The following is a 22264-nucleotide window of genomic DNA, read 5'->3' as shown; positions in this document are numbered from 1 at the left end:
CACATGTATCAATGTTTCGGTTAATACAATTGTAGCATGGTATATAAACATTTATCATAAACATAAGATATATAATAACCACTTTATTATTGCCTCTTGGGCATATCTCCAACAACAAAACCCAAAATTAATTATCCTTTTACCGCTTTTTCTTAGCTTACTTTATTTGTCTAGTTTACTTTACTTGTGTTACCTCTTTCATTTACTATTACTAATACAAAACCTTGTGCTTGTTGACTATTAATGGTGGAGTTGGGAACACAAGACATTATTTTACTTTGCATGATTGCTAGAAGAAGAGGAAATGAGATGACTTTTTTTCTAATTCCTCGAGAGTTCAATATAAACCCTCGAGTCACCCTTGTAAAAAAAATTCTTCGCTGACCAGTGACCACAACACTATGCACTTGGAGTCCCAACGCCATCAAATATCTATCAGCTAGAGCTTCTCTTCTAGTGGACATATTCACAATCTAAACGGTTAAGGAATTTTTGTCACATAGTCCTTGGATCGGCAGATGTCCCCAGGCGGACGGGAAGTCGTCGGAACTCGAACTCCGAAGAGCCTCCATCCTACTCCTCCAGCCACATCGCACGCTTGCTTCAACTCGAGCTGAATCTGGATCTTGAAAAGCCGAAGCCGTCGTCCTCGACCTCCGGCGTGGGGAAGTCGCCCACGGCAGCTGCCCAGAGCTGCGAGCGCGACGGAGGCAGCAGATCCACTTCGGAGCTCCACCGGAGCGCCGTCGTCGAAGGGGAAGATCTCCACCTGCAAACCACACCACCGTCAGCGCCACCGCCCTCCCAACGCCGCCGGCTGAAGACCTAGCAAGCCCTACACTATTTACAAACCGAGATCCGGCGTTCCCCCACCCTCCCGCTGCCGAAGCAGCCGGCGGAGGGGAGGAAACGGCCGGATCCGCGGCGGCGAGCAAAGTTGACTCATGTAGCATTAAAGTTGCACCCCATAGCACCGAAGTTGTTTGTCAAAAAAATTTCCCAAAATATGTCGATAGTGGATCTAGTTCTAAAGAATTTATCATGATAAATCTAACGGTGAAAACGGATTTTAATCTCGACGCTCTGTTTGAAAGTTATGGCCTTTTAAAAATATTAAAACATGTTAGAAGCTGCATACAACGAGTAGGGCTCCCGCGTGGCCAGAAAAATATGTGAGATAGTAGGGCACGTGCGGGAAGAGGAGATGAAACAAGCATGAACTTGCTATTTGCAGGAACCGCGTCGACCAGCTCATGTCCATCTGGTGCAGTGGTGCTCGCTAGACGTTCTCATAAAGTAAACCATAAGTCAAACCTTGAAGTTTGTAGAACCGTGCCAGAGATGTTGCCGATCTGTACGAGACGCCGCGAACCACAACCCCAATCTCCGTACAAGTGTGCTTTCTCGGCTCGAAAAAAAAAACGGGTGGGCGAAGAGTACTGGTGGCCAAGTTAGGAAGGACTTCATAATATCCGTCGAAAAGACCAACAACTATCCATCCCACCTAGCCCAACATCGAACCCCCACCTACCGCAAACGCGACCCCCAAGGCCACAACCCACTGGACATACGGAGTACTTTCTTAGCCTCAATCGACTTCAATCCCCACCGCCGCTATCGATCCCCTCCCTCCCGCTAGGTGCAGAGAGATCCACAGGCCTCAGGGCACCCCATCTGCCTTCTTCCCCTTGAGATTCCTCCCCACCCCTTGTCTCGCGAGACCGGGCGTCGCCGCGAAAGCCGTCCGTCCTCACCGGCAGCGGCTCTGCTTGCGTAGTGCCGATCCAAGCCGCTCCTTCCCCCACAAGCAGCGTCGGTATTGAGCGCCTCGGGGCTGGCGACGGCGACCCGCGTCCGCAAGAACCACTCGCCGATCTGATGGAATTGAGCTGCTGCAGGATCTAGTTTCCCGTTCTTCTTTTGCTTTCTCTTTTATTTCTTTATGTGGATCGCTGAAATGTTGGCTACCTATGGAATATAGATCCTGTCGTGTTATTGGTTTTGCAAAGAGTTGTTTGGTCTCCTGCCGTGCTATTGGTTTTGCACACAGACTATGCACACATATTTAAGTAATTATTGATCTCTTGATGATTTTGCACAGAGTTTTCCAAAAAGAATTTGAATTGTTCAGTTTAGGCAGTGAACTTTATGCCTATGTTGAACTAAGGGTCCAACAAAACAGAGAACTCTATGATTTTCATCAGCAGAACTCTACGATTTTTCATGAGCAGAACTCTACACATATCTTAAAGTGGTACAACCTGCTTTTTTCTGACACAATAAATTAAATGTCAAAACCTTGAATTAGCAAATTTCTGCAAACATATATCATCTTAAATAGAACTTTGTTGACTAATTGGTACACACTTTGATGGAAAAAGGAGGTTCTAAAAAAGAGGCCCGGCACATGTGCTAGGCCAGTCAGGTACGGGTCCTACTGTGGCCCCACAGAAGGAATCTTCTACGAAATACATATGTCTAGAAAAGGAGTTATACCTTCAATACTCTGATATACAGTCACATGCATGCAGAGTAGTCAACAGTCGGCTCAGATCCCAAGGAGACAGCAAGGGCCTGGATATCACTAGCGCCCCAATTTATAAGCACCATCTGCGGGTCGAACTTGACGACGCTGATCTCCGCATGCGTGCCTAGACAAGGATGTGAGCAGGGTAAGATGTGTGTGATAAAGAGGAGGAATGCAGCAGGGAGGTAAAGATGATGGGGTCGGGGCGGACGACAGCCACGAGTGGCGTCCTGAACGTGCTCGCGGAGGTCCTGCTGGGCGTCGGCACGGTTGAGGACGAGGTCTCTCCCCGGCGTCCCTGCATGCAAAGGAAAAATAAAAGAGGGGTTGAGCACCAGGAGGAAGAGGTGGATCGAGAGGAGAGGTTGGGGCTTCGAGAGGCTGCATGTGCCGAACTCAGGACGCGGAGGAGATCGCAGGGGTGTGCCGGTCGGAGACGGAGACGAGTGTTGCGGTGAGCTAAACCGGGGTTTGGGGTAGATGGAGTGTGTTGAGAGCAAGGGAGGGTAGGCCTGTGCTCGGATATAAGAGGCTCGGGAGGGAAGGAGAGGTGGTGTGCGCGAGACGGTGCTGCGGTGCTCGACGAGCATTGGCCAGCGCGGGCGGCGCACGGGATAGAGGCGTGAGACAAGGGAGAGGCACGGGCTGCGCCCGGAAGGGAAGGGAAGCAGGGCGGTGCCTGAGGCGAGAGGACAAGTCGGGGGAGGGCCGGTCAGCACAGAGGGAGGACGCCGAACACACGCCCGCCAAGTGCTCGACACCATGTCGGCGCCCCAGAACGGGTCGATTACGGCCAGGTGGACAACGACAAAGGCATGTACGTGACTGGGTTCGATTAGGGTCGAAGATGGGCGGTGGTTTGGTCATTCGTGTCCGTCTAAAAAACGAGACATGCCATCGTTGGCACCACGGCGGCCAGAGAGAGTGTGAAGGGACACGAGAGAGAGAGAGAGAGAGAGAGAGAGAGAGAGAGAGAGAGAGAGACTAGGGCTGGATAGAGGGGACAGAGAGGTCTGCAGGCGTGCAAGGATGGTGCAGGTGCAGGGCTGCTACTGGTTTGGCTGGGAGTGAAGAGAGGGATGCCCATGCGAGTCTGGACACGCATGCGATGGATCGGCCGGCCTCCTCTCTTATCTCCCATTTCTTACCATGCCAACATGCCAGGAATCACATGGAGGGGACCGAACAGGCCAAGCATGCTTGGGAAAAGATGGGAGAGAGAAGTGAGAAGAGAGAGAGAGAAATGGGCATGATCACATGCAAGGGCATGTACATAGCCGGCCTCTCCTTTGACCATCACAAAAGTGCAGGACAATGCACACGAGTGGTAGTGCAAGTCGATCAGGAGCTAATGCATATAAAGGTTTGCCACCTAGGTGATTAGATAATGGTTAAGAAGGATTTAGATATATATAGAGAGAGAGAGGAAAAAAAGATGTTGATGACAAAATAGGTCATGATGGCATAATTTCCCATTTTTGATTTGTGAAAGCAATGATGCTAGAAGTTGGATCAGTGAGGGTGTTTTATGTATAGAGGATACTATTAAAGTTTGCGCTTTATTTAGATTTGTTTTGATCACCTTCTGTGAGAAATACATAATGGGAAATTAATTTGAAAAAGTTTTTGAAAATGTCTGAGAACAACAAGATAGTATTTTGAGTTCAAAATGTTCCACTTGCATTACTATGCATAGTAGATTTTTCTCGAAATACAAATAAGCAAGAAAAAGGAAGAAAAGGTATAAGTATCATAGACATACCTTTTTCTCAAAAAAAAAAACGAAGCAACTAAATATACAGAATTATTTTTGGGTGGAAATAAGGTGATATAAAATACCACACACATTCCCTATTTTATTTGAGAAAATAAAATGAACAGTTTTGATAAAACTAGAATTATTTTGGAAGTCGAAATAGAGAAGAATAGGGTTTTAGATGTATTGGAGGGAAACTCAAATTTTGAGGATTGGGAGCATTACCATAGGGCAATAGACAGATTATTTTTTTATAGACGATAATTTGTTTGGGTTTCTTGAGGATAAGGTTCTAAGAGTAGGATCTAGGTAAGATGATTTACCGAAGGTGATCAAGATATAAGATGTTTAGGCCAAGAGTGTTTTCTAACATAGAGTTGGATTTTCTTGGAGAGGTTGAGATACAATTGGTGATTAATCATTTGTTGGCCAAATGATCATCTAACAAGATCATACTAGATGAGGTGGGTATGTTAAATTTATAGATAAATGAGACATATTAGTGGCAAAGAAAATGCAAAGGATATTTGATCACAGATCAAATAGTTCTCTAATTATTTTTGTTGTCTATGGCTCTTATTTGATTTAAAATAGATAAAAAGTTTAATTGAAACCTTTGAGATGAGAGAGGGTTTTTAGAAGAGTAGTATGATCCAAAGTCGAATAAAACTAAAAAAATATGGATCACTCCATTTTTACTTTGGAAATAAAAGCTGCATATAAAAGCTTTTATAAAGTTTTAATGTCACACAAAGTAGGGGTATGCCATTTGGCAGTTTGTGTCAACAACAATTTTAGAAACCCCTATTGTGATACTATGACTAAGTGACCATAGCCAATTTAAATAAAATATTTTTGTCAAGACCTTTTGAATTAAGACTTTGAGTCCAAAGACAAAAGAAAAGAGATTTTTTGTTGTGTCAAAAAGTTCAAATATTTTTGAAGAGAGTAGATTAAAGTAATACAGGAGGGGCCAGAGCATGAGTGTTTTTCTTGAGACTTCAAGATGTGGGTTGAGATACTTGAGTTAGCACTAGCAATCATCACTCAACAAACAAAGCCATAGAAACATTGCAATCAAAACATGTCAACACTAGAAAAAAAGTTTTTGTTTCCCCTGATTTTTGCACTCTCGACAACTAAACAAGATTGCAAAAGTTGGGGCGTTAGGGCATCTCCAACCGCGCCCGCGCGTCCGTTTGGGTCGAGCCGGACAAAAACGCGGCCCAGCGCGGGGACGCACCGCAAAAGCGGACGGCCGCGGCGTCCGGAATGACGCAAACCCGGCCCAAATCTGGGCTAGGTTTGCGTGGCCGCGGATGGCACGCGCCGTCCGCTCGCGTCCGCGCGCTGGTCGCCTCGTCTCCCTTGGGCCCACCTGTCGGTGACCAGGGAGACTATTAAATGGGGACTGGAGGGGATCTGGCCCTCCACTCCAGTCCCCACTCCACTCCCCGAGCAAAAACCGCCGCCATGGCCCCGAAGCGACGGTTCGCTCCCGGAGCGAACGACGACGAGGCCAGCAGCAGCCGGCGTCGGCCGCCGGCGCTGCGGGCCGGAGGGAACCCCGGCGGCCTCCACATCGGAGAGGCCGCCCGCGGCGGTGCGGCATTGCCGCAACCGCCACCTCTCCTCATTGAGCCCAAGCCGGAGTCCTCGGAGGAGGACCCGGACCTCCGCGCCGCCCTGATCATCTTGGCGGCGGAGGAGGAGGCGAAATGGCCGCAGCTCCATGCGGCCATTCGCACCTCCGAAATGGAGGAGGCGGCGCGGCGGGAGGTGGAGGAGGCGGAGGACTGGGAGCTCTACGCCCAGGCCCTCCAGGCGCGACGGGAGGAGGAGGAGGAGGCGGCGCGGCGGGAGGAGGCCAGGCGCCGCGCCGACGAGGACCGCTGCCAGGAGCAGCGGCGGCAGGAGGACAGGCGGCGGCGCCAGGAGGCCAGGCGCCGCGCTTGGCAGGAGAGACAGCAGCGCCTCAGGTAGGAGGCGCTGCTCCGTGCGCCGGCACAGCGCCGGGTGGCTTCGGACCCCCACTCGCCGTGGGAGGAGGCCCTGTGGTCTCCGTGGCCGGAGTCCCCGGCGCGCTCCAGCCACGACAGCGCGTTGCCGCCCGGGGTGGACGACGACGACGTCGCCGACGACGCCCACAGGGGCTAGGCAGCGCACCGGCGGCCACCGCGCCGCCGACCAAACCCTAATAGAGGGTTTTTAGTATTAGTTTAAATTTAAAATCCCATATAGGGGCTTCTTTTGTTAGTTATTTGCCCAAAATAGGGCTATGTATAAATTTGCCCAAAATAGGGCATATGTTTTAATCAAATTTCGTTTAAATTTGCTTTTTTTCTTTTATTTTCGTGTTTCCGGATTATGCGATGCGTCCGCGCGTTGGGCGCAGCGCGCGACCCAAACGGACACGCGGACGCGGGCCGCTGTCCGCGTGTCCGACCGGCGACCCAAACGACCCAAAACGGACGGCCCAGCGCGTCCGTTTGGGTCGCGCGGTTGGAGATGCCCTTACAGGCCTTCCACCCTTAAAATAATCTCGTCCCGAGATTACTAAGCGTAGGACTAGAGAGGCTTTAAAGGTTGTCTTAAGTTAGACTCCATCTTCCGGTAGACGTGTCGTTGATGACAAGGTCACAGCTTCAGCTTCTGAGAGACACGGTAGATTTCCGCCGAGGACAAGCTTCACGAAGAGGTTGACTTCTCCCAGCGGATGTTAGATTTGTATCTTCCTAACGATACTAGAGGGGTCCTTGATTTTTGGAGAGTTAGAGGATCCTAACGGTGCTTTAGAAGAGTCAAAAATATAAGGGTTAGCTTAAATTTTAGTGGAAGACCCTTAAGATTGTTCATCGGGGGTCCGAAAAAACTCAGAGCTTCTGCCATGTAGTCCTGTCAGGCGCCTTTGAAGAAGTCATCGATCTCTTGTCTTGAGTTGAAGAATCTTCAAGGGTGAAATGCATTCCATAGCTTCAAGAGGCACGCACGACGTGTACTGCTCTGTAAGGCGCTCGTTAAGTTAGTAAGTCAGTGAAACTCCTGGTGGGTCTTCACATAAGGCAGGACTTGTAGAAAATAGTCGTCAGCCTTCGGGTTGGCGTTACTCCTACCACTTAAGGAATGAGCGGGTAAAGTAGATCAAATCTTGAGTCTTGAATTCTCTTCAAAGCCTTCACTTGATGATAACCAGATGCACCATGTAGGATATCTTGGCTTCAATATGGCTTCTCCCTTGGCTTCTCTGCTGGGCCGCTGATACCCTATGGTTGGGTCTGAAGAAGGTTTCTTTATGGATAGCGGGGTCCTATGCTATGGTTAGACCCTGTTAGAAGGCTTCATCTTCTTGCGGGTTGCGGTCCATCTTGAAGTAATTGCTTCTGCTTCATTGGCGTCGCAGGGTGTCTTGGTTTGAATGTCGTACTGGAGTTGGGCATTTCGGGAAAACATGGTGGCATCTAGCTATTACCCAAGTTAGAGTTAGAGTTTCCCGTGAACTCTGCAAACTAACAGTTAGAATTTCTACTATAATTTTGACAGGATGTGAGGAAAACATCTTAGGGAGGGTTTCCTAGACTGGGTTATCACACAAAAAGGGTTTTTCAGGCCGAAGGGCTAGAGCAAGCATACACACAACAAGCAATCACAAGCACTCAAGCAGCAAATTCACAACACCACAAGCAATCATGAAAACCACACGAGGTATTTCAAGTACCCAATGATACCTATTATGCGGGGGTAGCTCAATCGAAGCAATTGAGTGTGTCCTATCCATCCCAAAGGCTTGGGTTGGTCAGAGATGCAGACTTCTTCATTTTGTGGATATTGACTTCAATATTGATTCTTGTAGCAGTTGGTGGTGAAGTATACCTGATGTTGAGTCGGGGGCGAAAGCTGCATAGGATCTTCTGGTATCAATTCGGCGGGGTAATTCTTGAAGAGCTCGCTTCACGGATGACAGCTTCTTGTGATGGGCCTAAAAATTACTAGTCAAGAACTGAGGACTCGATCCTTGACGACTGCAAAGGTGCAAGTCCACGGAGGAACAAGGTCAGCTCCTTGACAGACTTTGGTGACAACCAAAGACATGATCTTATTATCCCTATACGCATATTGCTAAGTCGGCATCCAACCTTCAATAGTTGCAGTTGGAGATACTTGAGACTTCCACAAGGGTTGATCCATCTTCGACTTCGAGTCTAAGTTGGGGACATCGTCCAATATGTTGGGCTGGAAAAGGGTGAGATGGTAGAACCAAAAGCTTTCAAAATCCTTGGAAATCAGAGAGCGAGGTAAGAATTTGAATTTTGAAGGGATAAGAAAATTAGAAGTTATGCTTCCGTCTACTAAAGAAAAATACTTTGTTTTGTAATTAAGTTTTCGCAAAGTAATACTTTCCTAACTAACTTCCATGCTAACTAGGGTCTCCTACAGTCAGGATCGCTCTGATACTAGCTCTGTGGTGGCCCGGACTAGTTGTCCGAAACACCCGTTATGCATACACATTCACGATCCCATGATCAGTGTGTCGTGAAAGCTGATGACCCACAAGTATAGGGGATCGCAACAGACTTCGAGGGAAGTATTACCCAATTTATTGATTCGACACAAGGGGAGACAAAGAATACTTGAAAGCCTTAACAGCGGAGTTGTCAATTCAGCTGCACCTGGAAACAGACTTGCTCGCAAGAGTTTATCGAGTAGTAACAGCTTTATAGTAGTAGCGAGTAGTGAAATAACAGCAGCAGAGTAACAAAGACAGCAGTAGTGATTTTAGTAAAAAGCAGGATTAAAATACTGTAGGCACGGGGACGGATGACGGGCGTTGCATGGATGAGAGAAACTCATGTAACAATCATAGCAGGGCATTTGCAGATAATAATAAAACGGTATCCAAGTACTAATCAATCAATAGGCATGTGTTCAAATTATAGTCGTACGTGCTCGCAATGAGAAACTTGCACAACATCTTTTGTCCTACCAGCCGGTGGCAGCCGGGCCTCAAGGGAAACTACTGGATATTAAGGTACTCCTTTTAATAGAGTACCGGAGCAAAGCATTAACACTCCGTGAACACATGTGATCCTCACATCTGCCATTCCCTCCGGTTGTCCCAATTTCTGTCACTTTGGGGCCATTGGTTCCGGACATCGACATGTGTATACAACTTGCAGGTAAGATCATAAACAACGAATATCTTCATGAATCAATAACATGTTCAGATCTGAGATCATGGCACTCGGGCCCTAGTGACAAGCATTAAGCATAACAAGTTGCAACAATATCATAAAAGTACCATCTACTGGACACTAGGCACTATGCCCTAACAATCTTATGCTATTACATGACCAATCTCATCCAGTCCCTACCATCCCCTTCGGCCTACAGCGGGGGAATTACTCACACATGGATGGGGGAAACATTGCTGGTTGATGGAGAGGCGTTGGCGGTGATGGCGGTGATGATCTCCTCCAATTCCCCGTCCCGGCGGAGTGCCAGAACGGAGACTTCTGGCTCCCGCGACGGAGTTTCGCGATGTGGCGGCGTTCTGGAGGGTTTCTGGCGACTTCGACTTCTCCCCAGGCGTTTTTAGGTCGAGGCCGATAAGTAGTCCGAAGGAGGGCGTCGGAGGCCGGCCGAGGGGGCCACACCACAGGGCCGCGCGGGCCCCCCCTGGGCCGCGCCGCCCTATGGTGTGGGGCCCTCGGGCCTCCACTTCAATTGCCCTTCTGGCTCCGTTAGTTTCCTGGGAAAATAGGGCCTTCGCATAAATTCCGAGGTTTTTCCCGAAAGTTGGATTTCTGCACAAAAACGAGACACCAGAGCAATTCCGTCGAAAACAGCGTTAGTCCGTGTTAGTTGCATCCAAAATACACAAATTAGAGGCCAAACAATAGCAAAAGTGTTCGGGAAAGTAGATACGTTTTGGACGTATCAACTCCCCCAAGCTTAGCTTATTGCTTGTCCTCAAGCAATTCAGTTAACAACTGAGCGATAAAAGTACTTTCACGAACACATTTGCTCATATGATGTATATATTCTCATGTTATGGCTAATACTTAAGCAGTTCATAATGAGACACATGCAAATAAGATCATCTAACAGCTATGTCAATCATGAAGAGGTACCAACAATTAATAATAAGCATCATGAATCATGTATATAAGCAGGATTGCAATGTTCATAAGAGAGTATGATAAAGTGGTATCTCGCTTGCTCGTATTTGATTGGCAAAACATAAATGCCCGGGCACCTTTGAAGTTCATAGAAAGACTAGAAGTAGTGATTGTCAAAGATAAAAGCATCAAAGTTATACCTCAATCAATCATATTTTGAGACAAGCATATTGTACTAAGAATGACAGTTGTGCTCTCAAGATAGTACTCAAAGAAATAATGGAGACACAACATAAAAGTAAAAGATTGACCCTTCGCAGAGGGAAGCAGGGATTAACATGCGCTAGAGCTTTTCATTTTTATAAATCAGGAGTAAAATTATTTTGAGAGGTGTTTGTTGTTGTCAACGAATGGTAATGGGTACACTAACTACCTCGCCAACCGGACTTTCAAGAGCGGCTCCCATGAATTATTGCATATTTATTTGGCACTCCTTCCAACCTTTCTTGCACAAACCATGGCTAACCGAATCCTCGGGTGCCCGCCAACAATCTCATACCATGAAGGAGTGCCTTTTTAGTTTAGTTTTATTATGATGATGACACTCCCCCCAACCTTTGCTTACACAAGCCATGGCTAACCGAATCCTTCGGGTGCCGTCCAACAATCACAAACCATGGAGGAGTGTCTATTTAAGTTAATTAATTCGGGACTCGGGAATCCCATTGCCAGCTCTTTTTGCAAAATTATTGGATAAGCGGATGTGCCACTATTCCATATGAGAGTCCGTCAAAAGTAAATGACAAGGTTGAAAGCTAAACACCACATACTTCCTCATGAGCTATGAAACATTAACACAAATTAAGAAGCATTTTGAAGGTTTTAAAGGTAGCGCATGAGAATTTACTTGGAATGGTTTGAAATGCCATGCATAGGTATTTATGGTGGACACTCTGGAATAACTTGGTTTTCATGTGTTTGGAAGCACGAGCAGCGTTCCCGCTCAGTACAAGTGAAGGCTAGCAAAAAGACTAGGGAGCGACAAATCAAGAGAGCAAGAATCGTCATAATCATGCTTGCGGCAAAATAAATTAACTGAGGCATAAAAGTGATACAAGAACTCTGAAGCAATGTAAATCATTGAGGCTTAATTGACTCTTGTTTAGTCATATGCATGCGTGAGCATGTGCCAAGTCGATATAAATGAATTATTCAGAGGAGGATACCACAATGCCATACTTACTTATGAATAAAACAATGCAAGCAAACATCCATGACATGCTACTCATATTAATAGGTTGGAGCTAATCATGAGAGATCATGAACTACTAGACTTTCTTAAATAACATATACCTCACATGAACCAACTAAGCATGCTCACATGGATGAGTATATGTACAAAAATGAAAACAAATAGAGTTCATACCAGCCTCTCACCACAATCAGATTGTCGTAGATCGTCATTATTGCCTTTTCACTTGTGTAGCTTGGATAATATGAAATGAAAACCACGCTCCAGCCACCGAAGACCATTGAACTCATAAAGAACTTTACAAACCAAAGAAGAACAGCAAATATTTTTGGTGTTTTCAAATTGCAAATAAGAACAAGAGGAAACAAGCAAACAAAGCAAAATCTTTTTGGGTTTTCTTATAGCAAACTAGCAATAGCAAATAAAGCGAAACAAATGCAAGAAACCAAAGCAAACAAATGGTGAAGAGAAACAACAGAAATATTTTTGGTCTTTTTGTGTTTTGGAAAGGAACAAAGCAAAAACAAGAAATAGCAAACTAAAAGGAACACGGAAAAGCGAGATGGCAGAAATCTGCCAAAACCTGACAGCAGTACAGAAATCGATTTTTACAAAAATCTTACGTTGCTCAGTTCAAAAAGTGTTAAACTAATGAAAGTTAGATAACAACCTGGGGAACATGCACAAAAATTTGCAACTCAAAATAACGTTCTGGCTGGGCACACGAATTTTTACGGTAACAGCACAGAATCTGTTTTCAGGCAGCACTTCCCCAAACATCATCTTCCTCTCATTAGAAAACCACTCGAAGAGACTAAACAAGTATATACAAGTATCCAGCAATCATAATATGCAAAGAATGAGTGATGCCGGTATACCTCCCCCAAGCTTAGGCTTTTGGCCTAAGTGGAGTTCAATCCCATCGATCCCATGAAGTAGTATCTCCGTAATATGAAGATGGGTCGTATTCCGGGTATGTGCTAGAAGAAGCACCCGGATATGTGACGGTGTGGTCGTAGGAGGTCCCGACGTCCTCGGAGTCATGTTGCTGGTGGAACTCTTGTATCTTCATATGTTCATCCACCTCCTCCTTAGTGCACGACCATGATTGCCTGTCAATACTGAGCAAACCTGGTTGGGGAAGAGGAATTTCTTTCTCATCCCCGTCAGAAAACAACATTCTATATACCATATTATCTAAAGCAGAGTCAGTTGTAACAAAATGATGACTCTTCATAGCAGTAATATCGAGTCTCCTAGGGGCCAATGGCACATCATTAGGATCAATAGGAAGATTAAGAAATGTTAAAACACGCAGTGCAATGGTTCCTCCAAAAATAGGCCCCCTGGTAGACAGGCGGTGAGCAATAAGAGCACCAAGGTGATAGGATGTTTGTCCACTAAGTGCAATGTTCAAGAAAGCAAGATGGTAGCTAGAGATATTACTAGTGTTCTCCCTACCAAGAATGCTAGTAGCAATGTAGTATGCAAAATATTTAATGGCGGGGAGTTGAATGTTCCTTATCTTGCCCCGCTGAATGGTGCGACAATCATCATCGGTAATCCCTCGGTAGAGCTCCAGCAAGTCCCGGGGGTTGTCATCAATCCTACTTGCTGTACCTACAAGGGCAATATCCAAGGCACAACAAAAATCCTTCAACGGCATAGTCACAGTATTACCATAGATCCTGAACGCAACCGTTGGCTCATATTGTTTGTTGTTGAACTGGAAACTCTCGACGAAGGTCTTGGTGAGCAAGTAGTATTGCTCCCTTTCATCGCCCATATAGGTGGTTAACCCTGCCCTGTTGACAAGGGTTAAGAAATCCTCCAGTATCCCTGCATTCCTTAGAAAATCATAACATGGAAAAGTAGAAGCATTAGGAGGACCGTTGTCCTCTTCGGGCGCGAAGCTAGGCGCGAGGATGTCCTCGTTGTACGACCGCCTAATTTGGGTGGAGGACCTAGAAGGCCTCCCGGTGCTGGTTGTTCCCTTCTTGAACAATTCTCCAAATTTGAACTTCTTCATTTTCTGAAATTTTTAACAAACAATATAAAACTTGATTTGGTGACATATAATTGAGGGAAACTACCATAGGAACTTGCTAGAGTACTAATCATGCATCAAAACTAATTTCTACCAATTAGAACAAGCATGCAAGCTCACCAAACATGTTACCTACAGCAGCAAAATATTCAAGATATACTCAACCAAACAAAATTCTACTTGGATGGGTGGAGGAGTCACATACCAAGGAGCAAATGTGCCAAATTTCAGCAGGAAATCTGAGCTGAGCAAAGAGATCGAGAAATCTGGAGTTCTTGAGCAGAAACGCGAGTGAGAGGAAATGTGTTCGAGTTTTTTCGGGAGAGAGAGTGTTCTGGGCGAAAGAGATGACGAAGTGGGGCAGAGGGGAGCCCACACCACATGGTGGCGCGGCCACCTCCTTGGCCGCGCCGGCCAGTGGTGTGGCGCCCTCCGGTGCCCCACAGGTCATCCTCTGGTGCTCCCAGGTGCCTCGTCGAAAAATAGGACCAACGGTATAATTTTCGCGAATTTTTGAAAACTTTGAAAAATGCACATTTTCTGGGTATTAAGTTTATTATTACTGGCCAGGAAAATTTCTGAAATCTTCAAATAACCAAAGAACTTTACAAATTAAAAGTGCTACAGCAACTAGAGCAAGTGGAGGAAGAAAGATATGTTGTTTACCTCCTCTATGCATATAAAAAGTATTTGTTAACAAGGTTGATCAAGTCTTGCCACCAAATAAATTTTACATAGCATATGAAGAAATAAACCTCAAATCAATCATGTTACCTTGAATTGTATTGATATGGATCCAATAACAAGAGTTTGATATTCTTCTTTAGGCTCATATATAGGACAATCGATGGTTCCCACTTTGATAGTTCTCACATGAGAGATAGTATTAACTCCGCACGCTTTTTCAATCCTCTTGGGGAAATAGACGGTGTGTTCCTTATCATCAACATTGAAAGTAACCTTTCCTTTATTGCAATCAATAACAGCCCCTGCGGTGTTAAGAAAAGGTCTCCCAAGAATAATAGACATATTATCATCTTCCGGCATTTCCAACACAACAAAATCAGTTAATATCAAGCAGTTAGTAGTAACTTGAACAGGAACATTCTCACATATACCAACAGGAATAGCAGTAGATTTATCAGCCATTTGCAAAGATATATCAGTAGGTATCAACTTATCTAAGTAAAGTCTCTTATAAAGAGAAAAAGGCATAACACTAACACCGGCTCCCAAGTCACATAGAGCAGTTTTAACATAATTATTCTTAATAGAACAAGGAATAGTAGGTATACCGGGTCGCCCAACTTCTTTGGAACTTTGCCATTGAAAGAGTAATTAGCAAGCATAGTGGAAATTTCCTCATTGGGGATTTTCCTTTTGTTAGTAACAATATCTTTCATATACTTTGAATAAGGAGGCAATTTAATAGCATCGATCAAAGGGATTTGCAAGAATAAAGGTTTCATCCAATCACAAAATTTATTATAGTGTTCCTCTTCCTTTGATTTTAGTTTCTTAGCAGGAAAAGGCATTGGCTTTTGCACCCAAGGTTCTCTTTCATTACCATGTTTCTCAGTAATAAAATCTTCTTTAGTATACTTTTTATTTTTAGCATGCTTTTCAGGCTCTTCTTCAACCTCTTCTTTATCAGGTGTATCATTCTTATCATTATCTTTATCATTATCATGTTCATTACCACTTTCAGTTTCAGCATCAGAAATAGAAATACTATTAGGATCATTAGCAGGTTCAGAGGATTCTACAACATTTTTATGTTTCTTCTTCTTTTTCTTCTTAGAATGAGCTCTAGGTTCAATGCGTTGAGAATCTTGTTCAATTCTTTTGGGATGCCCTTCAGGATATAGAGGATCCTGGGTAGAGACACCACCTCTAGTTGTTACTTCATAAGCTTGTTTTTCTTTAGCATTATTTCCTAACAAGTCATTTTGCACTTTAGTGAGTTGATCAATTTGAGTTTGAATCATATGAAAATGTTTAACAAGCATCTTAACATCATTGGAGGTTCTCTCCACAATATCATGCAATTGACTAATAGCTTGAGAATTTTCCATTAGATGATTCTCTACTCTCATATTAAAATTTTCTTGCTTAACAATATAATTATCAAACTCATCTAAGCATTGTGCAGGAGGTTTCGAATACGGAATATCTTCCCTAGTAAAGCGTTGAAGCGAGTTTACCTCAATCATGGATGAAGGGGGAATTATCTCACATATATCTTCTATAGGAGGTAGATTCTTCACATCTTGAGATTTAATACCTTTCTCCTTGAGAGACTTCTTGGCTTCCCTCATATCTTCATCATTCAATTTAATTAAACCCCTCTTCTTCACTATTGGCGTTGGAGTTGATTCAGGCGTATTCCAATCATCATAATTCCGGCCTATTTTAGCCAATAATTCTTCAGCGTCGTCTGGAGTTCTTTTCCTGAAAACACAACCAGCACAACTATCCAGGTATGCCCTAGACTCAATGGTTAGTCCACTATAAAATATATCAAGTAAATCATGCTTTTCTAAATCATGGTCGGCGAGCTCTAATAAGAGAGCAAAATCTTGCCCAAGCCTCGAGCAATTTCTCTTCATCTCCTTGATAAAAATTATAAACTCTCTGCAAAGCAGCATGTTGAGCACTAGCAGGAAAGTATTTCCGAAAGAAAACAGCAAGTAATTCTTTTGGACTTTTAATAGAACCAGGTGGCAAACTATTATACCAAGTTTTAGCGTCATCCTTTAATGAGAATGGAAAGATTTTAGCAACAAAGTAAGTACGCTTCTTAACATCATCGGAAAACAAGCTACTCAAAGTAGATAACTCAGTCATGTGTTCAACAAGCACTTTCTTTTTCAGTACCACAAAAGGGTGTTTTCTCAACAATAGCTATATGAGATAGATCAAGAGAAAAATCATAATCTTTATCCCTAATGTTTATAGGAGATGTGGCAAATTTAGGATCGGGAGACAGTTTATATCTAACGAGTATGTTCCGCAAGCAACTTTTTAATTTTTCTTGCATCTGTAGTAGCATGGCATTTTTCAATAAAATCATCATCAAGTTCCACATAATCTTCATCAAGATCATCACTAGAGTATTCAAGTTCAGGTGAATTAACAGGTGTAGTAACATCAGGAATTTCAGCATTTTCAATTTGTCTAGACCTAGCAATGGAAGCATCTAGAAAAGTTCCCAATGAACCACTATCATCAAGCACAGCAGAAACATTATCAATATTATGAGAGTGTTCAGATTCAGCAGATGTACCCGCATGCGAAGCATGTGGCGGTGAAACAAGTTTATCAATCACAGATGGTGAATCAAGTGTAGCGGAGGTACTCGAATTGTACCTTTTCTTGTAGTGGATGGTAATATGGCGATCTTAGTATCGCGAGGTTTACCCATGATGGAGAATTTGCAGCGAACAATATTAATCCAAGTGAACTTCCAAATAAAGCTATGCTCCCCGGCAACGGCGCCGGAAAATAGTCTTGATGACCCACAAGTATAGGGGATCGCAACAGTCTTCGAGGGAAGTATTACCCAATTTATTGATTCGACACAAGGGGAGACAAAGAATACTTGAAAGCCTTAACAACGGAGTTGTCAATTCAGCTGCACTGAAACAGACTTGCTCGCAAGAGTTTATCGATAGTAACAATTTTATAGTAGTAGCGATAGTGAAATAACAGAGACAGAGTAACAAAGACAGCGAGTAGTGATTTTAGTAAACAGCAGGATTAAAATATCGTAGGCACGGGGATGGATGACGGGCGTTGCATGGATGAGAGAAACTCATGTAACAATCATAGCAGGGCATTTGCGGATAATAATAAAACGGTATCCAAGTACTAATCAATCAATAGGCATGTGTTCCAATTATAGTCGTACGTGCTCGCAATGAGAAACTTGCACAACATCTTTTGTCCTACCAGCCGGTGGCGGCCGGGCCTCAAGGGAAACTACTGGATATTAAGGTACTCCTTTTAATAGAGTACCGGAGCAAAGCATTAACACTCCGTGAACACATGTGATCCTCACATCACTGCCATTCCCTCCGGTTGTCCCAATTTCTGTCACTTTGGGGCCATTGGTTCCGGACAGCGACATGTGTATACAACTTGCAGGTAAGATCATAAACAACGAATATCTTCATGAATCAATAACATGTTCAGATCTGAGATCATGGCACTCGGGCCCTAGTGACAAGCATTAAGCATAACAAGTTGCAACAATATCATAAAAGTACCATCTACGGACACTAGGCACTATGCCCTAACAATCTTATGCTATTACATGACCAATCTCATCCAGTCCCTACCATCCCCTTCGGCCTACAGCGGGGGAATTACTCACACATGGATGGGGGAAACATTGCTGGTTGATGGAGAGGCGTTGGCGGTGATGGCGGTGATGATCTCCTCCAATTCCCGTCCCGGCGGAGTGCCGGAACGGAGACTTCGGCTCCCGCGACGGAGTTTCGCGATGTGGCGGCGTTCGGAGGGTTTCGGCGACTTCGACTTCTCCCCAGGCGTTTTAGGTCGAGGCCGATAAGTAGTCCGAAGGAGGGCGTCGGAGGCCGGCCGAGGGGGCCACACCACAGGGCCGCGCGGGCCCCCCCTGGGCCGCGCCGCCCTATGGTGTGGGGCCCTCGGGCCTCCACTTCAATTGCCCTTCTGGCTCCGTTAGTTTCCTGGGAAAATAGGGCCTTCTGCATAAATTCCGAGGTTTTTCCCGAAAGTTGGATTTCTGCACAAAAACGAGACACCGGAGCAATTCTGCTGAAAACAGCGTTAGTCCGTGTTAGTTGCATCCAAAATACACAAATTAGAGGCCAAACAATAGCAAAAGTGTTCGGGAAAGTAGATACGTTTTGGACGTATCAAAAGCATAACCGAACTGGTATCAAATACATCATCCATTACAATACCGAATAAAAATATTACAACAGGTCATATGACCAATACTTACATACACTACAAGAAAAGTTGCCATGGCCGACGAAGTTGAAGTCGCGCCGTGGTTGCTGGTGTACCAAGGCCAACGATTTTTGGTCTCTCCGTTGTGCATGTCAAAACGTTTTTTTTCTCGTTTTTGAGGCCACCTAGCCCGACGAAAACGGCCAAATCGTGGCGTATGGTGGCCCGGGACGTGGTTCATCTCGAAATCTCGGGTTCGCCGGCCGAGTCAACGCAAATCCGCACCGCCGAGGGATGTAGGGCCCAGATGGCAGCCTCTCTGGCATTGTTTTTTTTCTCGATCGCGCCATCTCGTTCAACGCTCTCCGATCGAGCCGTTTACGATGCGGGATCATGGGTCCCGCATGTCATCCTCTATGAACCAAAATTCTTTCTATTCTTGGATTTTTTTTTGACCCCCGATTTCCGGCTACTTCCTTTTTCTTTTGATCCCTTGCCGCCTTGGAAACGTTGAGACCGCTGCTGCTAAATGGGACCCGCATGTCATCCTCTATGTGCAATCAACTTTCTTTTTTGGAGTTTTTTTTGGCACCTCATATTTGGTCACTTGCCTTTTTCTTTCGATCCCCTGCCGCCTCTCAAACGGTGATACCGCTGCTGCTAAATGGGACCCGCATGTCATCCTCTATGTACTGTAAAACTTTCTTTTCTTGAATTATTTTTGGCACCTCATATTTGGTCACTTGACTTTTTCTTTCGATCCCGTCCCGCCCCTCAAACGGTGATACCGCTGCTGCTAAATGGGACCCGCATGTCATCCTCTATGTACTATAAAACTTTCTTTTCTTGAATTATTTTTGGCTCCTCATATTTGGTCACTTGCCTTTTTCTTTCGATCCCGTGCAGCCTCTCAAACGGTGATACCGCTGCTGCTAAATGGGACCCGCATGTCATCCTCTATGTACTATAAAACTTTCTTTTCTTGAATTATTTTTGGCTCCTCATATTTGGTCACTTGCCTTTTTCTTTCGATCTCATGCCACGTTTGAAACGTTGAGGAACCTGCTGGCTCATGGGACCCGCATGTCATCCTCTATGTGCTATAAAAGTTTATTTTCTTGGATTTTTTTTCACCCTCTGATTTTTGGCTATTTCCTTTTTCTTTTGATCCCCTGCCGCCTTGGAAACGTTGAGTAAGCTGCTGACTCATGGGACCCGCATGTCATCCTCTATGTACTATAAAACTTTCTTTTCTTGAATTATTTTTGGATCCTGATATTTGGTCACTTGCCTTTTTCTTTCGATCTCATGCCACGTTTGAAACGTTGAGGAACCTGCAGGGTCATGGGACCCGCATGTCATCCTCTATCTATACCTAATAATAAAGCAAAAAGGGTTTCTCCCTCGGTCGTCATTTTTATTTCCGGTTTTACCCCTGCAAGGTTTGGACTATTACGTTGTGCTGCCACCGCCAAGTCACCCCGAAACGTTTTTTTCACTTCGAGTTGCATCGCTTCGTTCGCCCTCCAGCTAACTTCCCATAGCGTTGTTGGGCTCCCCACTACCCTCCTCCATGGCCGCACGGTCCGCCATAGTCCCCAACGAGCCTTCTTGCAAAGAAGCTGTCGTTGCATAGGCGGGACGTCCGCTCCACATGACACCAACACCCGCGTCCTCCCTGAGCAAAGTGAACAAAGCCTAACGCTGCAGTGGAGATTCGCGACCACGACGCGACCTGGTCTGACGATGCGCGCAAGATCCGGACGAGGCTCCCCGGCTCCGCTCTAAAGCCCGGCGATGTCTCCTTTCTCCGCCCAGAACCACGCCCGATGCCGCAGCTCGATTTTTCCTAGGATCTAGCCCAACACCGCACCTCTGCTCCGCCCAAGCCTTTTCCAGCGGCCGCGCCCCATAGGTACGTCTCGGCTCCTCCCAAGAACTCCCGCACATGAAGATCTAATTCGGGATGGCACGGATTTGAAGAAAAGAACTAAGGATTGGAGAGAGGACTTGGTGGAAGGAGATCGATCTGTATGTAGAGAAAGGGGATATTTTTCGTGGTGGGGAAAGATGGAAGTTGACTGGGCTGGGTTGCATGGGTCCCACCATTTCGAGGCTGCGGGCACACACGTTGTGAGAGCGTTCGTTTGCCCTCACGTGCTGAGCGCTGATGTCCATCTCTTCTATTCTGTATGAGGCTGCTGATTTGTGCGACTCTGAATACATAAGCACGGAAGAAGAAAAAAAACGTAACGTATCATATGGATCGGTGAGTGTATGAGAAAAGAAGCATCATTGTTAGCTAAACATCAGTACATCGACCGACTAAATTTGCTCGAGTGAAAAAATCATGAAGATTTAATCATAATATATTGCCTGTGTTTCATAAAAGATATCTCGAATTTGTCAAAATTTTGAGGTGTTTAATTTAGTGTACAGATACACCTAAATTTAGACCAGACTGAGACAACTTTTGTGGGGCTGATGGAGTATAATAGTAATATTAGCTCTATCTATAAGTAGACGTGTGAGATTTGTCTCAATCTAGATATATCTAGACGCTATTTACTTTTTAGATACATCTAGATTAAAAAAAAAACTCGTACTATTTATAGACAGAATATTGACCATCTAGCATGAAACCTTGGCCCAGTTTAACTAAAACAATTGTACATATAGCAAATTTAGCAACCCTTTTAGTCTTAGTTTCCTAATTGATTTTCACTCCTACTTTCCTACGAATCGAGCACACAACTAGACTTCCGACTTCTGAGACGCCACACGTTAGCGCCACTAACTTCCGATGCAGCTGCCACCTAGCACAACAACCTAGCATTTGGAAACAGACATACTCCTTCTTTGGCCATATTGAATCATCACGAGAAGAGAGGCACCTATGCCGCTGCTAGAGCGCCACGAGGTGATGACAATGTAGATCCAAAGGTCATCAGCGAGGCAGTTGTTGGCATCGCGAAGAGTAGCTACACGGGTTACGAACTATCTATCATGGAGACGGTGCTCATGCCCATTGTTTGGTTCGTGTGGCGGATGACGGTCACTACTTCTGCAACTAGGCCATGGAATGTGTCATATATTTTGCTAATTTCACACGGTAGATTCATCAATGTAGCTTCCATGTGTTATGTATTACTACGCAATGCTCCTATGGGTAGCTGAGGCGGCGGCACCGCCAACCTTGAAGCTAACCCATTTGAGTCACGGCGTTTTGTGAAATCGGAAATCCTGGCATCTATTGGACATCTAGAATATTCAACAAAAATCAGCCGTAGCAACGCACGGGCAAATTTCCTAGTGTACTATAAAAGTTCATTTTCTTGGTTTTTTTTCACCCTCTGATTTTTGGCTATTTCGTTTTTCTTTTGATCCCCTGCCGCCTTTGAAACGTTGAGGACTCTGCTGGCTCATAGGTCCCACATGTCAGCCTCTATGTACAATCAAGTTTCTTTTCTTGAATTATTTTTGGATCCTGATATTTCGTCACTTGCCTTTTTCTTTCGATCTCATGGCACGTTTGAAACGTTGAGGAACCTGCTGGCTCATGGGACCCGCATGTCATCTTCTATGTACAATAAAACTTTCTTTTCTTGGATTTTTTTGGCACCTGATA

Source organism: Lolium rigidum, chromosome 4 (assembly GCF_022539505.1).
Source record: "Lolium rigidum isolate FL_2022 chromosome 4, APGP_CSIRO_Lrig_0.1, whole genome shotgun sequence".
NCBI classification, from domain to species: domain Eukaryota; kingdom Viridiplantae; phylum Streptophyta; class Magnoliopsida; order Poales; family Poaceae; genus Lolium; species Lolium rigidum.
Note: the sequence above shows the minus strand (reverse complement) of the source record.